Here is a 16,853-nt window from a genome sequence, read left to right on the forward strand (position 1 = left end):
TACAAACGGTTGGTAAGATTTAAGGACAAATGTAATAATATCACTTATTATTTAAATATATTTATAACAAAATGCTTAGCCCCTTTTTATTTTTTGATAACATTGCTGGCCCAACCCAACATTATAATTAGAATCAGCCTAGCAAAATCATGTATTTCGAGAAAGTGCAAATGGCCTGTAATTTTTTAGGAAATAAAATAAATGGACCGCATGGACGCTACATTATTTGTTCACCCAGCCCAGGTAATGGTTGTAATTCAAAAAAAAAGATCAATTTGACTGTAAATTCTACCACGCAAAAAAAGACTGTAAATTCTGAAAAATGGGTTGAATACGTGCCACATTTTTGGAGGCTAAAATGTGGGCCAATAGGTCGAAGCCAATGCAAGTCGTTGTCAATTTAGTCAACAAATAATTCTGACATGTTAGCCGTTGGATTTACATCCAACGACCGGCATCCATCTTTAATCTCTTGTCTTCTTCCTCCAGCACCGCCGGGACCACCTCCCGCCTCCTGCTGCTAGCAGCTCTGCTTAGCACGCTTCGCTATGAAGCGCTACTCCACAGCTAGCGAGGCCATCCCTCCACCCCTCCACACCTCCTGTTCTTCTCCACCGAGTGCCGAACCACACCGCACTAGAACCAGTTAACCCTCGTACACCTCTCTGTCTGCGACTCTACTCCCGCGTCTTCCAATCTCCGGCTCGTTGTCCGGGGCCTCACCATTGTCCACCACCTTGGATGCGCTCGGCACGGCGTGGTCAACGTGGTCAACGAATGACACCATCGGAAGTAGACTGTGCGTGGAGAGGCTGACAGCTGGGTCCACGGCCGCACACAAGGAAATGCCTCCTTATTACGCACAAAATAATGATTCCTCCACCTGACATCTGGGACCCACCGGAAGGGCCTCTGTATTTTGCGAAATAAAGTGCCCCCCGCTGACATGTCAGACCCACCAACTATCTTCGCACGCAAGGAAGTTCCTCCTTATTACACACAAAAAAAATAAATATTCCCCTTGCAAGCTGGAACCCAGCATAGTGGGAGGCTGACTTGTGGGCCTACCAAGTTGACGGGGATGGAGGGCTTTGTCAACTTAGTCAATATGAACGATTCTAGCTCCTGTTACCGTACGATGTTCATCCAGCGGTCGTAGTGCTTCTTCAACCTCTGGTATTCTTGCTCCAGCCGCCCAAACCAGCATCGGTCGTGCCGCGTGCTCCTGCCTCCCGTGGCCGGCTGTGATGCCGTGGAGGCCTCACCGCCCCTACTACTCCCACCGCTGGCCAGGCCATCCCTCTACTCACCCACACCCCCTGTTATTCTGCGGCGACAGCAGCCTCACACCGCAGCCGAACCAGTGAACCCTCGTACTCCTCTTCTCGTGGGCATCCACTGCTACGTCTTCCCCGGCTCTGAGTCGTCCCCTTCCTAGTCCTCGCCGTCGTCCACCGCCCTGGTGCTCTCGACGCGGCGTGGTCAACGTGGTCAACGACCGACTTCCATCGGAAGAGTATTGTACGTGGAGAGGCTGACAGCTGGGTCCACGGCAGCCGCAAGGAAGTGCCTCCTTATTACGTGGAAAATAATTATTCCTCCACCTGACAGCGGGGACCCACTGGACGGGCCACCAGTAGTTTGCGAAAAAAATTGTTTCCCCCTGACTGCTGGGACCCACCAGATGGGCCACCGTATTTCACGAAAAAAACATTCCCCCGCTGTCAGCTCGGACCCACCGGAAGTGCCTCCTTATTACGCACAAAAAAAATGAATACTCCCCCGGCTAGCTGGGACCCACCTGGGAGGCTGACTTGTGGGCCTACTAAGTTGACGGGGACGAAGGGCTTTGTCAACTTAGTCAATATGAATGATTCTAGCTCCAGTGACCATACAATGTCCATCCAATGGCCGTAGTGCTTCTTCAACCTTTGGTCTTCTTGCTCCAGCCGCCGAAAGCAGCGTCGGTCGTGCCGCATGCTCCTGCCTCCCGTGGCCGGCTGTGCTGCCGTAGAGGCCTCACCGCCCCCTACTATTCCCACCGCTAGCCAGGCCCTGCGGCGACGTCAGCCCCACACCGTAGCCGAAACAGTGAACCCTCGTAGTCCTCTCCGCGTGGGCTTCCTCTGTCGCGTCGTCCCCTTCCTAGGCCTCGCCGTCGTGCACCGCCGTGGTGCTCTCCGCGCGGCGTGGTCAACATGGTCAAGGAACGACTTCCATCGGAAGAGTACTGTATGTGGAGAGGCTGACAGCTGGGTCCACGGCCACAACCCAGTTTTTTTGTGATTTGCCAAGTATGTCGCTTTGTCAAGCCTGTTGGGCTGCAAATCTTTCAAGACGAGGAGAGCTTTCATTCGGCTGGCCGAGAAAATGGCCCATCAGTAATGAGAAATGGGTTGTACATTTTTAAAACACATCAAACCGGCAATTGTTTCAAATATTTTTTTTCATTTCAAGATTTTAAATTACATTAACTTTTATGCATGGAGAATTTGTTGGATTTTATATTGATATACATCTATTTTTAAAATCAGTTTGAACGTGAGTCGAAATTTCAGGATTAAAAATAGTTCGGACCGCACCGAAATATGAAAAATTTCGAATAATTTTTTAACCATTGCCACAATATGGGCTATAATGCTAACAAAAAGAATATGGGCTCCAAAAAAACCTTAAGAATTAGCAAATGGGCTGTAAATTATTAGAAATAATGGCAGATGGGCTGTATGCTGTTTTCCACAGATTTGAGGCTTTCCTAAAAAAAGGTTGACGCACAAGCACTGACTGTTGGATGTCCATCCAATGGCCGTCGTGCTTCTTCAATCTCTGCTCTTCATGCTCCAGCCGCTCAAACAAGCGCCGGCGGGACTGCCTGCTCCCTCCTCCTCACGGCCGGCTATCCTGCCGCGCAAGCCTCACCGCCCGACCGTACTCCCATCGCTGACCTACCATCCCTCTACTCACCCACACCTGTTGTTATTCTCCGGTGACGGCAGACGAACCAGTAAACCCTCGTACAGTCGTACTCCCCTCATGTGGGAAACAACTGCCGAGTCTTCCCTGCCTTCGTGTCGTCCCCTTCCTAGGCCTCGCCGTCGTCCACCGCCCTAGTGCTCTCGGCGCGGCGTGGTCAACGTGGTCAAGGAACGTCTTCCATCGGACGTGGACTGTACGTGGAGAGGCTGACAGCTGGGTCCATGGCCACAGCAAGGAAGTGCCTCCTTATTACACGGAAAATAATGATTCCTCCACCTGACAGCTGGGACCCACCGAACGGGCCACTGTATTTCACGAAAAAAATGTTTCCCCCTGACTGCTGGGACCCACCAGCTACATCTTCGCACGCAAGGAAGTGCGTCCGAGCAAAAAAAAAGATTCGCCCCCTGACTGCTGGGACCAACCAGCTACATCTTTGCAGGCAAGGAAGTGCCTGACAGTCGGGACCCACCTGGTCGACGCGTATGTAGCGTTGTCATTCTGGTTGCGAACATGCACGTACATACTGGTCGATGTAGAGGCGCGCACATGTCGTAGTAGAGGCGCGCACGTGTCGTAGTAGAGGCACGCACGTAGCATTTACACGTACATACAGTGGCCAGGGTGCAAGAAAGAAAATACGGCCATGTATGTGTGCATACGGGCGGGGTCTCGAACGCCTACTCGTGCATACGTACGGCCAGGGCTCGTGTACATGGCTAGGTCGGAATGGAGAAACAACATCGTCGTCGTGTTCATGGGGAGGCAACGGAATGCGTCATGTTCATCGGGAGGGCTTGGACGGAACAGGCGATGGAAACGAGGCCTAGCGTACCGCGGAACGGAGGAAACGGCCTTGTGTTCGACCGGCCACGTTCTAAACGGGATCCTGTTCGTCGGGAGGGGTCTGGCGTACCGCAAAACGGAGTAAACGGACCTCCTACGGTCAAAACGGGGGTCATGTTGATCGGGAGGGGTGTGGTGTACCGCAAAACGGACGAAACGGACTTGTGTTGGAGCACTACGGTCGAAACGGGGGTCCTGGTCATCGGGAGGGGTGTGGCGTACCGCAAAACGGGACTCCACGGGATATTGTTCATCTCCACCGTCGACCTCCTCCAGCCTCCACGGGCTCCTGTTCATCCAGCCTCCACAGCGCGCTACTCTACCGGTTACTGTTCAACTACCCCTCCACCGGCTGTTGTTCATCCAGCCCTCCACACCATGGGGTCCTGTTCAACCACCCCTCCGCCATCTACTGTTCATCCAACCCTCCACACCACGGGGTCCTGTTCATCCACCCCTCCATGGGCACCCCTCCATCGTCTACTGTTTATCCAGCCCTCCACCACACCACGGGGTCCTGTTCATCCAGAGGCAACGCCACCGCTCACTGTTCATCCACCCCCCCCCCCGCAACGCTCAGTGTTCATCCCATCGATCAGCTTCAGTTAGCAGCAGTAGCGAAGGAATCTATCGATTGGGTTCAGTTAACAGCCATCGATCGATCGCTCGGGTTCATTAATGCGTAGCCTACAGTGCAATCGCTCGGGTTCAGTTAGAGCCAATGCCTCGCACACACGCGTGTACGTGTACGAGAGAAACGCGCATCGCTCGGCCCCCGACCTCCCACCGTAACCGGGAACTCCCTGAAATTTTCCTCCCCCTCGCTTCTACCACAGTTTTTTCCGTCATGGACGGCCCAAAGAATGTCATGCAGCTGCGTCTCCGGCCCGCCCAGGACGAAAAGCCCTTTTTCTATCGTGGTTTTTTGTCATAGAAGTAGGAGCCCACCACATCTATCATGATACCGGGTTTTGTCACAATTATCGTCATAGAAGTGTCATATGTATGACAGAAAAAATTTTGTTCGGCCCAAAATGTCACGGATGTGTCTTTTTTTGTAGTGAAGTCATGAAGAAATCAATAGAAATAAAACTTAACGATCATTATGCTAAGCTAACGAATGGGTCTTGTCCATCACATCATTATCCTAATGATGTGATCCCGTTAATCAAATGACAACACAAGTGTATGGTTAGGAAGCTTAACCATCTTTGATCAACGAGCTAGTCTAGTGGAGGCTTACTAGGGACACGGTGTGTTGTCCATGTATCCACACATGTATCAAGTTTCCGGTTAATACAATTCTAGCATGAATAATAAATATTTATCATGATATAAGGAAATATAAAATAGCAACTTTATTATTGCGTCTAGGGCATATTTCCTTCATGTTTCTGTTGCGTTGCCTAATCAAAAATAGTTCATCCGAGTGAACTGTATGTCGTATATCCCACACACCTTGATCTGGCTGACCATTTCTGTTATCTTTGCTCATCACAAACAGTTCATCAGGGTGAACTGTATGTCTTATATCGCACACACCTTCATCTGGCTGCCCGTTTCTGTTGTTAAGCTCATTGCAAACAATTCATTCGAGTGAATTGTATGCCACGCATCACACACGCAACTATAATCTGAGACGTGTTTGTTGGCTACATCATTGCAAACGTTTTGTATCTTTTTTGACGGTTTTATTACACCACCATTTGTGATTAATGCATCACACACAGTTTCGTTGAAGGGTCTTTGATTGTAGTGTCGCGTTAGCAGCATCCTGCAGTAGTGAATGATCAAACCATGCTCAATTCTTCTTCAATTGGTTCCTTTATGAAGAATACTATTGAATATAGATGGGATCTTCTGGAAAGAATTAAATGCAACTCTGAAGATTGGGAACTCGACAAAGGTAAATAGTCAGGTATAATGCTTAAGTTTGATTGTGTTAAATCTTTTATGGATATAGATGCTTTTCATAAATTTAGCACTAAATATGGACTTGACTATGATATATTAGCTTTTTTGTGAATCATTTGCTACTCATGTTGATCTCCCTAAGGATAAGTGGTTTAAATATCATACCCCTGTTAAAGAAAACATTGAGGAACCCATTATAGTTAAAGATGAAACTATCATTTACGATGTTGGTCCAGTTGTGCCTACTGCTTATATTGAGAAACCATCTTTTCCTATTAGGGTAAATGAACATGCTAAAGTGTCAACAATGGTCAACATAATTAATATTAGAGCACCTAGACCCTCTGAATGAGTTAAATTTGAACCTAATCTTTCTATGGTTAAAGATCTCTTGGTTGATAATATTGATGGGCATGTTGTTTATTTATGTGATGAAGCTACTAGAATCGCCAAACCCGATACTAAAGATATGAATAAGCATGTTGTTGGCATACATGTTGTCTCAGTTAATAGAGGAGATTATGGTTATCATGGCTTATGTGATTTGGGTGCTAGTGTGAGTGCTATTTCATTTGCCTTATATCAAGAAGTTACGAATGATATTGCGCATGCTAAAATAGAAGATATTGATGTTACTGTTAAGCATGCGAATAGAGATACTATTTCACCAGTTGGGGTCATTAGAGATTTTGAAGTATCATGTAGAAAAATAAAATACCTTACTGATTTCCTAGTTCTTGGTTCTCCTCAATATGATTTTTGTCCCATTATATTTAGTACACCTTTCTTGAACACCATTAATGCTAAGATTGATTGTGCCAAAGAAACTATCAGTATTAACTTTGGTGATATATCTCATGAGTTTAATTCTTCTAAGTTTTCTTACAACCTCGTGATAAAGAATTTTTTTGACTGGGCACTGCAGGGAAACTCCCCACAGCCATTTCAATTTTATTCCAAGATTATACATTATGTACAAAGGTTACCAAGAGTAACCAAAAAGAGACACAGTGGATGGGGGAGAGCTACTCGCCTAGTTACAACTCTATGAAAAAAGGAGTACATCACGGGGGGAGAATTTGCCAAGTAAGGATGAAATTATTAGTCTTGCTTCTATTGCCATGCCTCCTACAGATCCGTTAGAATAATATTTGCTAGACCATGAAAATGATATACATATGAATGAAAGAAATGAAATAGATAAGATGTTCTTTTGATCAACCACCTATCCTGAAACATAATTTGCATGTTGAAACTCTTGGAGGTCCTCCTCCACCTAAAGGTGATCCTATGTTTGATTAAAACAATTGCCAGATACATTGAAATATGCTTATCTTGATGAAAATAAGATATATCATGTTATTATTAGTGCTAACCTTTCAGAGCATGAAGAAAAGCGAATACCAAAAACTCTGAGGAAGAATCGTGCTGCTATTGGATATACTCTTGATGATCTTAAGGGCATTAGTCCCACTCTATGTCAGCACAAGATTAATATGGAGCCTGATGCTAAACCAGTTGTTGAACATCAACAACAATTAAATCCTAAGATGAAGGAGGAGGTAAGAACTGAAATATTAAAGCTTCAAGCTGCAGGTATAATCTATCCCATAGCTGGTAGTAGATGGGTGGGTCGTGATCATTGTGTCCCTAAGAAAGGAGGCATTACCATTGTTCCTAATGATAAAAATGAGCTTATCCCACAAAGAATTGCAACTGGTTATATCGTAATTGATTTTAGAAAATTAAACAAAGCTACTAAAAAATATCATCACCCCTTGTCTTTTATTTATCAAATGTTAGAAAGAATGTCCAAACATACACACTTTTGCTTTCTTGATTGATATTCTGGTTTCTTTCAAATACCTGTATCATTAGTAGATCAAGAGAAAACTACTTTTACTTGTCCTTTTGGAAATTATGCTTATATATGTATGATTGCTATACTCTCTGGTTTCTGTGAAAAGATTGTTGAGGTTTTCATGGATGATTTTTTAATTTACGGAACTTCTTTTGATGATTGCTTAAGCAAACTTGATCGAGTTTTGTAGAGATGTGAGCAAACTAATCTTGTCTTGAATTGGAAAAAGTGCCACTTTATGATGAATGAAGGTATTGTCTTGGGGCATAAAATTTCTGAACGAGGTATTGAAGTAGATAAAGCTAAAGTTGATGCAATTGAGAAAATGCATGTCCTAAAGATATTAATGGTATAAGAAGTTTCCTTGGTCATGCTAGTTTCTATAGGAGGTTCAATAAAGACTTCTCTAAAATTTCTAGGCCTCTTACAAATCATTTGAAAAAAGATATTCCATTTGTTTCTTATGATGATTGTGTAGAAGCCTTTGAAACACTTAAGAAAGCCTTAACTTCTGCACCTAGTGTTCAACCACGTGATTGGAACTTACCTTTTGAAATTATGTGCAATGCTAGTTATTAAGTTGTTGGTGTTGTTATAGGACAAGGAGTTGATAAGAAATTAAATGTTATCAATTATGCTAGTAAAACTCTGGACAGTGCTCAGAAATTATGCTACTGTTGAGAAAGAATTTTTAGCAGTTATGTTTGCTTGTGATAAATTCAGATCTTGCATTGTTGATTCTAAAGTAATTGTTCACACCGATCATGCTGCTATTAAATACCTTATGAAGAAAGGATGCTAAACCTAGGTTTATTAGGTGGGTTCTTCTGCTTCAAGAATTTTACTTGCATATTATTTATAGAAAGGGAGGCGAGAATCCCGTAGATGATAACTTGTCTAGGTTGGAAAATGTTCTTGATGACCCACTACCTATTGATGATAGTTTTCATGATGAACAACTAGTTGTTATAAATTCTTCTCGTAATACTCATTGGTATGCAGACTATACTAATTACATTGTTACTAAATATATACCACCTAGTTTTACATACCATCAAAAGAAAAAGTTCTTCTTTGATTTGAGACGCTACTTCTGGGATGACCCGCACTTTTATAAAGAAGGAGTAGATGGTATTATTAGACGTTGTGTACCTGAGCATGAACAGGAACAAATCCTACGGAAGTGTCACTCCGAGGCATATGGAGCACACCATCCTGGAGATAGAACCTAAGGTATTTGTCGTGGAATTGTCACGGCAGATGTCCTAGTGGAAGGACTTAGTCGTAGGGCCATCACAACTAGGAAGCTTAAAGGGGTTAATCGGGACAAAGGACACGAGAGGTTTTATACTAGTTCGTCCCCTTACAATGAAGGTAAAAGCCTACGTCTAGTTGTGTTTGGTATTGCCAGGGTTTCGATCACCAAGAGGCTAACTCGCCGGCTTGGTTATCGATCTCTTGTTTCTTGCCCTAAGCCGCCACCGGGTCGTCCCCTTATATACATGGGTTGATGCATGGCGGCCTATAGAGTCCCGGCCGGCGAATAATCGTATCCGGCTTGGTGACTTCCTTTACATGCCTTTCTTTACAAGTATTCCCTTACATACGGCAGTTTGTAATATTGGGCCTTAATCCACCTCTAGGCCTTTGGGCCTTCTATAAGATTTAATAACCTATCATCTTAATGTTTACTGGGCTTCCTGTGTAACCCGCCATTGGGGCTGACCCGGCCCCTCCTGGGCGGGTCATAACTGATAGCTGTATCCCCAACATTAGGCCCCAGGTTGACTTTGAACTTTTGTTCTTTGTCAATCTTCAACACTTAGAAAAAATCCATCTTCTTATCCTTGCAGAAGTGTTTGTAACCAGCCATGCCGTCATCTCTTGGAAACGCAAAAAACTTTTATGACGTCATCTCCCAACGGATCTTCACCTTTAATGTCTTCCGAGAATCGAGGCATCTGTGTAGTTGGATAACATTTATTCGACTCTTCCTCGATTTTCGCGCCCGTTTGTTCACATTTTTCCTTATAAATAGGCACTCCTCGGCCTTCCTCATTCTTCTCTCTCTCTCTCTCTCTCTCTCTCTCTCTCTCTCTCTCTCTGTCTTCTTCCTCTCGCAACCCTCCTGCTGCTCGAGCCTCACTGCCGTCGCACTTCTCCTCCGTCTCCGTCAACCTTGGTCGCTGCATCAGCCTGAATCAGTCCACAGAGGGCGATGACCTCCGCAGAAGATCCGTGGTTGTAAGTGTTCTCCTTTTCACTTCTCAGATCCGCATTAGGGTTTCCAGATTTCTTCGTGTTCTTCATAGTTCATCGTAGTTCTTCGTAGTTCTTCCACTGCAGGCCTCTTCTTGATCCAAAAAGATATATATGCTTGTGTAGTAGTGTTTTTGTGCCTACTCTTGATGCCCAAAGATCCCTTTCTCTGGTTCAAAGATCTCATTAGAACTCACAGACTCATCTGCGCTAAACTTTTTAGGTCTAGAATTTTTCCCATTTTGAATAGCCATTTGATCTGGAATAATACCAAGCAGTTAGGAAACTTGTTTGTCTCAACACTTAACTGAATTTGCTTTTCTCAAATATCTGTAGTCATGGCGGCTTACTGTGCCGGCTTACTTTTGCTTATATAACATTAGCCCTTAACTAACCCGCCATTACTTCCCTGTATTATCATTATTTAACTGTTAATTTCACCATGGAATTGAACCGGCATGTTGCCTTTCTTTCAGTTCGTTTTTGAGCATCATGCCATCCAAAGCGCCAACCATCTGCAACTGGGTTCCCTCAACCGTAACCGAGGAACGTTTGAAGGAGTTCTTTTCCATAGGGTTTTTGCCAGGGAAAACCGTCATGTCTTACCGTGCCCCTGACCCGGAGGAAGAACGGGCCAATCCAAGAGAAGGCGAAGTGATTGTTTTTACTGGCCATATGAACCGTGGCTTTTCACCGCCCGACTCAAAGTTCTTCAGAGAGGTCCTCCACTTTTTCAAACTCCACCCTTAAGATATCGGACCCAACTCCATATCTAATATTTGCAATTTCCAAGTGCTTTGTGAGGTGTACCTTCAGGAAGAGCCGACCGTGGAGCTGTTTAGAGAATATTTTTATCTGAACCGACAGAATGAGTGCACCAACGGCCTTAGCTTGGAGCTTGGAGGCATCTCAATTCAGCGTCGGCAGGGCGCTGTCTTCCCCCTCATAGTCTTACCGAGTATCCCAAAGACTGGAACCAGACTTGGTTCTACTGTCAAGATATTTCACCAGCAAATGAGCAGCCACTGCCGGGTTATCGCGCCGAGCGTCTTGACTCCAAATTCGCGCTCCCTGACAAGCTTACGTTTGCCGAACATAGGAAGCTGATCCCATCCATAAAAAGGATTAATGCCTTATTATGGAACAGCTTGACTGGAGTTGACCTGACCCGCTGCTGGATCTCATGGCGGGTTATTCCTTTGAGCCGTCGATCAAAAGTGATGTACGAGTATGGTGGAGGCCCAGACGACTCTCTTCATCACAGCCCCGTTCAATTAACGGAAGCAGATATTGGTTCAATGTCAACCCTTCTGGTGAACGAAAAGTACGAAGACTGTAGTATCGTCGGGTTAAACCCTTTCTGCAAGCTTAACCCGACGCCAGAAGTAAGGAGACTCAGATCCCTCTCCTTTGTATTTATCTCAGCCATATTATTTAACACTTGCCTAACCTTTCATTTTGTTTTTACCTGTTTGCAGGCCAAATCTGACTTCTAGAAGGTGAAATATGACCACGAAGCTGCCAAGAAAGCAAGAGTCGCTGCCATAACCGCCAAGAAAACGACCCGGAGGTCCAAAAATAAGAAGAGGAGCACTGTTGAAGACATGATGAAACTTGACGAAACTTCGGAGTCGGAGGTAGCCCTTGACTCCCTTGGCTGACTTTTTAATAATCTTATTAACACAGATCATTACCAGGACGACACTAGGGCCAGTCAGGACGTGGAAGAAGAGATAACTATTTCCTCCGACTCAGCCCATTTGCCAAGATAGAAACTTCGAGTCGTAACCCGGAAAGTAAGGTTTTCACACCCTTTGGCTTATCTGGACCCTCACTTTCTTTTGAAAAAGTAGCAACATGAGAGCCGCCGTCAAGCCCGGACCGAAGACGAACCGGCTGTTGTTCTTCAACAAACTCACCGAAAACGCATGAATGAGGTTTATTTCTTTGTCTTCGACTTTCTGTTGATGGATGTCCTTCCTTGTATTACTTACTTTGTCTTATCTTTGCAGGAGGTATCTCGCTCTTCTGGCGACTCGTCTCAAACCCAGTTTCCGGTCTTCAAGACTGCCCCTGGGTAAGAGAAAACCCTTTGTATTCCGTGTTTTTCAAATTGTCTCTTTATATTGACAGTCCTATAATCTTTCACTTAGTGGCCAAGCTAAGTCTAAGAAGGCCAAGGTGACTAAACCGGCGGAAGACCCGCCAGTCCTTGCTCCTGAATCGGCAAGGCCACCTTCGCCTCCATCAACTGAAACTCCAGAAGACCCGCCTGTCAATGCAGAAGCAAATCCTCCTGAGCCGTCATTTAATGACACCACCGTGAACCCTTTCGCAACTGGACCATCAAGCTCAGCCAACCCGCCATCATCGTCTGCGCAAGACGTTTTGATCACCGGGAGCCGCTTTGTTGAGCCGGGGAATCCAACCATGTTGGCTCGCCACACGGCAAAACAAGAGGCATTGGAGAGACAGAAAGTGCGCTTTGATGTTGCACATTACGATCATCTGAATGCCAATGATATTTTATCCGGCTATCTCAACCATGTGCACTCCAGTCGCGACTCAGAGATCGAAATGGTCAAACAGTTGCAGCTAAAATACGAGGTATGTTCTTTCGGCTTATCTATATTCCGCCAGCCCCCAAGTTTTCAGATTATGAGAGAACCGGAATGATCTGTAGACTTATAATATAGGCTAATACTTTTACCTTTGAAACCTTTCTTCAGTTCAATAAAATAGAACAAAGCTTCACCTGTAGTCCCCAAGGGCCGGTTCCTTTTGATCATAAATGAGCCGGTACTTTAAATTGTCTTGTACCGTTTTCAAAGGACTTCATAATCCGGCTTAACCTTGAGAAACTTGCTGAATAGCATACATTAGCCCCCAAGTGCTAAGTGATGTTACTTTGTAAAGTACTTGGGACTTAAAGTATGTCTTTAGAGTCATAAGAAATTGTTTTGGCATACATTATCCCCCAAGTGTCAAGTGGTTTTTTGTAAAGTACTTGAGACTTGAATCTTGATTTTTGAACTTTAAACAAAATCTTCACTCATCTGGGTATGTTTTTTGCAGAATGCCTTATCTGAACTGAGCTCGCAATTGACTGATGCGAAGACCCGGCTAGCAGGTCAGGAAGCAGAAATCAAGTCTGCTAAATCCAAATTGCAAATAAGCCTCTCTAAGACAGAAAATTTAAAGACCAGCTTCGCCGCCAAGAAGAAAACCTGGTCCGAGGAAAAAACGCTTCTGACACAACGTGCCGAGAAAGCCGAAGCAGCCCTTGAAGAGGTTTCAATAGAGCTGAACGGTTTAAAGGGCCGGGTGTCTCAAATGGTGGCCGCCATCTTTGGTAAGTCGTCTGTCTTTAATCCTGTGTACTTTTTGCTGACCCGGAATATAAGCCGCTAGCTGACTTTGTTTATAAAATATGTGCAGGCCCACGAAGCAAGAATCTGAGCCAAGATCATGTGATTAAACTGAAGGCAGTGTATACCTTAGTGGAGCAATTGTATATTGGCGCACAACGGGCACTTGCTGCCATCTCTCCTGCCAATCAAGGACCGAACCGGCTCAGCGATGTTTTAAAGAAGCTGTCAATTTTGCCCTCCAGGTTCCAAGAGGTTAAGCGCTCCTGTGCCAGAGCCGGAGCTCTGACTGCCCTAAGCCGTTCTAAGGCTTGGGTGCCAGATCTAGACCCGGCTGATGTAGCCAAAGGTTACCCCACGGTAAAGGAAGACGGGTCACTGTTTGAACAGGATGACTCTGTTGCCTGCGTGAGGGAGGTGCGACCTCAGGCCACCATTCTTGGGGATGAAATGAACATCGATAAATATCAGCCGAGTTTTGATTTGGATAATAAGAAGATGGCGACTCCCTCCTATAAAGTAACCGACTTAAGCCCGCCAGTTCGTGAAAATACGTTTGCTCCGGAAGTTGATCCGGCCGGGTTGATTGATGAAGAAGCAGAATTTGTTGCTGTGAACGGTTTTGATTGGTCAAAACACAACTTCCAATCAGCAGAGGGCGATGAACTGGCGAGGGAGGAGTGATGACCATCTTCATGGGCTTATGAAAGCCTTGTAATAGTTTAGCTGTGAAAACATTGCATGCTTTGCTTATGCCATTGTGCATAAAACACTTGTTTGTGATTCTGTGTTTCCTGATGTCAATATATGCATCATATTTATAGTTGGCCCTGTAATACTTCAGCTCTATTCCTATAAATACAAGAAAAAAACTGGTTTGGCGGCATAGTACCGAACGGGTTAAAACACCCGGCTTATAGCCAATATGTTCACCATAATAGAAAACAGAAACAGATATAAAAAAGAGAACAAGGCTGAAACTAACCCTTTGGTTAATGCAGCAGGTAATTGCGTATAAACAATAGCCATACTTGTTCCTTTGATCCTTAGACCACCGGTTTAAATAACCCGGGTGATGAAGTTGATAACTCAATCTTTTTGAGAAGTCAATGCTTCTGAATACTTAATGATCATCATACCTTGGTGGCTTTATTGTCAAATAGTCCAGCCGGCGAAGAAGATCATACTAATTATTTGTGAAGTTGAAACAATAAAAAACTAAAAGGCAAATAACAGGTAACAAGTATGATTTAACCTTGTATTTAAAGGTTGGGGGTTTTTTGATTTGAATACAATCAGTAAAGCTAAGGTTCGAATATGACCATATAGCCCCAAGTGGCTTTGGCGTTGCGCCGATCAAGAGGGTACAGACAGCTATGTTCTCTTTGGTTCGAATACGACCTATGTTTGAACAGGAAGCCCCCAAATGACCATGAGAGGTTTTTAACGACCCTGATTCGAATACGATCCAAGTCGGACCCAAAAGGGGTTAAGCTATGATTCGGATACGATCAAGAAGCCCCCAAGTGAGTTTGGCCTTGAGCCGATCAAGAGGGTTACGACAGCTATGTTCTCTTTGGTTCGAATACGACCTATGTTTGAACAGGAAGCCCCCAAATGACCATGATAGTTGCAGCTAGATTCGAATACAATCATAAGCCGGACTGAAAAAAGGTTAGACTTGATTCAAATATGATCAGCTCCTTAATAGTCATTTGAAAATAAGAAATAACAAAGATGCATAATCTTTGAAAAGAAAAAAGACCGATGGTCCTGCTTTATTACTTATGATGGTATATACAATGTTAAAGTATGTACATGATGAGAGCTGGTGGCTCAGGTGTAGTACGGCCGAAGTTGAGCAATGTTCCACGGCCGGCGGGTCTCCTCTTCCGACTTACGTGAGTCTTTGTGCTCTTGAACGTCAATGAGGTAATATGACCCGTTGTTTAAGTTCTTGCTGACCACAAAGGGTCCTTCCCAAGGTGGGGATAGCTTGTGTGCATCTGACAGATCCTGGATGAGCCGGAGCACCAGGTCACCTTCCTAAAAAGTCCTGGACTTAACCTGGCGGCTGTGATAACGGCGCAGGTCTTGTTGATAAATTGCTGATCGAGCTGCTGCTAAGTCTCTTTCCTCATCTAACAAGTCAAGCGCATCCTGTCTGGCTTGTTCATTGTCAACATAAGCTGCCACACGGGGCGAGTCATAATGGATGTCACTACGCAACACTGCTTCTGCTCCATACACCATGAAGAAAGGTGTGTAACCTGTAGACCTATTAGGTGTGGTGTTGATACTCCACAACACCGAGGGTAATTCCTCTACCCAACAACCCGGCGTTCGCTGTAAAGGAACCATAAGCCAGGGTTTGAGACCTTTTAAAATTTCTTGATTTGATCTCTCAGCTTGACCATTGGATTGAGGATGAGCTACAGAAGAAACATCAAGCCAAATATGCTCACGTTGACAAAACTCCTCCATAGCCCCTTGGGATAGATTAGTGCCATTGTCAGTGATAATACTGTGTGGAAAACCAAAATGGAAGATCACCTTTTTCATGAACTGAACTACCGTGGCCGCATCACACTTACTCATCGGCTCTGCCTCAACCCACTTTGTGAATTTATCAACTGCCACTAAAAGATGTGTCTTTTTATCCGTAGACCTTTTAAAAGGTCCCACCATGTCAAGCCCCCAGACCGCAAAAGGCCAAGTGATTGGAATCATCCGGAGCTCTTGAGCCGGCACATGTGCTCTTCGTGCAAACTTTTGACACCCATCACATCTGCTGACCAGATCCTCTGCATATGCGTGAGCCGTCAACCAGTAAAAACCGTGACGAAAAGCCTTGGCCACCAGAGATTTTGACCCGGCGTGATGACCACAATCGCCGTCATGGATCTCATGAAGTATTTCTTGGCCTTCTTCAGGGGAAACACACCACTGAAACGCTCCAGAGACGCTGCGATGGTATAGTTCTCCATCAGAAATCATCATTGACTTAGACTGCCGGGTTATCTGTCGAGCTAGGGTCTCATCCGCTGGCAACTCTCCCCGGGTCATGTAAGCCAAGAACGGCACTGTCCAATCTGGGATGACATGAAGAGCCGCCACCAACTGTGCCTCCGGGTCAGAAACGGCTAGATCTTCTTCTGTGGGTAACTTAACAGACGGGTTATGCAAAACATCCAAAAAGGTGTTAGGTGGCACTGGCTTACGCTGAGATCCCAACCGGCTTAAAGCATCAGCCGCTTCGTTCTTCCTATGATCAATGTGCTCCACCTGATAACCTTTAAAATGCCCTACAAAAGCATCAACTTCACGGTGATAAGCCGCCATGAGAGGATCTTTGGAATCCAACTTGACTGATACTTGTTGAGCCACTAAGTCTGAGTCGCCAAGACACCAGACCCGGCTCAGGCTCATCTCTTTGGCCACTCGAAGACCATGGAGCAAGGCTTCATATTCTGCTGCATTGTTAGTACACGAAAACATCAGCCGCAACACGTAACAAAATTTGTCACCTCGAGGGGAGGTTAAAACAACTCCAGCCCCCGAGCCTTCCAGTTGTCTGGACCCATCAAAGTGAATAGTCCAATATGTGTTGTCTGGTTTTTCTTCCGGCA

This window comes from Triticum aestivum, chromosome 6A (assembly GCF_018294505.1).
Source record: "Triticum aestivum cultivar Chinese Spring chromosome 6A, IWGSC CS RefSeq v2.1, whole genome shotgun sequence".
NCBI lineage: Eukaryota > Viridiplantae > Streptophyta > Magnoliopsida > Poales > Poaceae > Triticum > Triticum aestivum.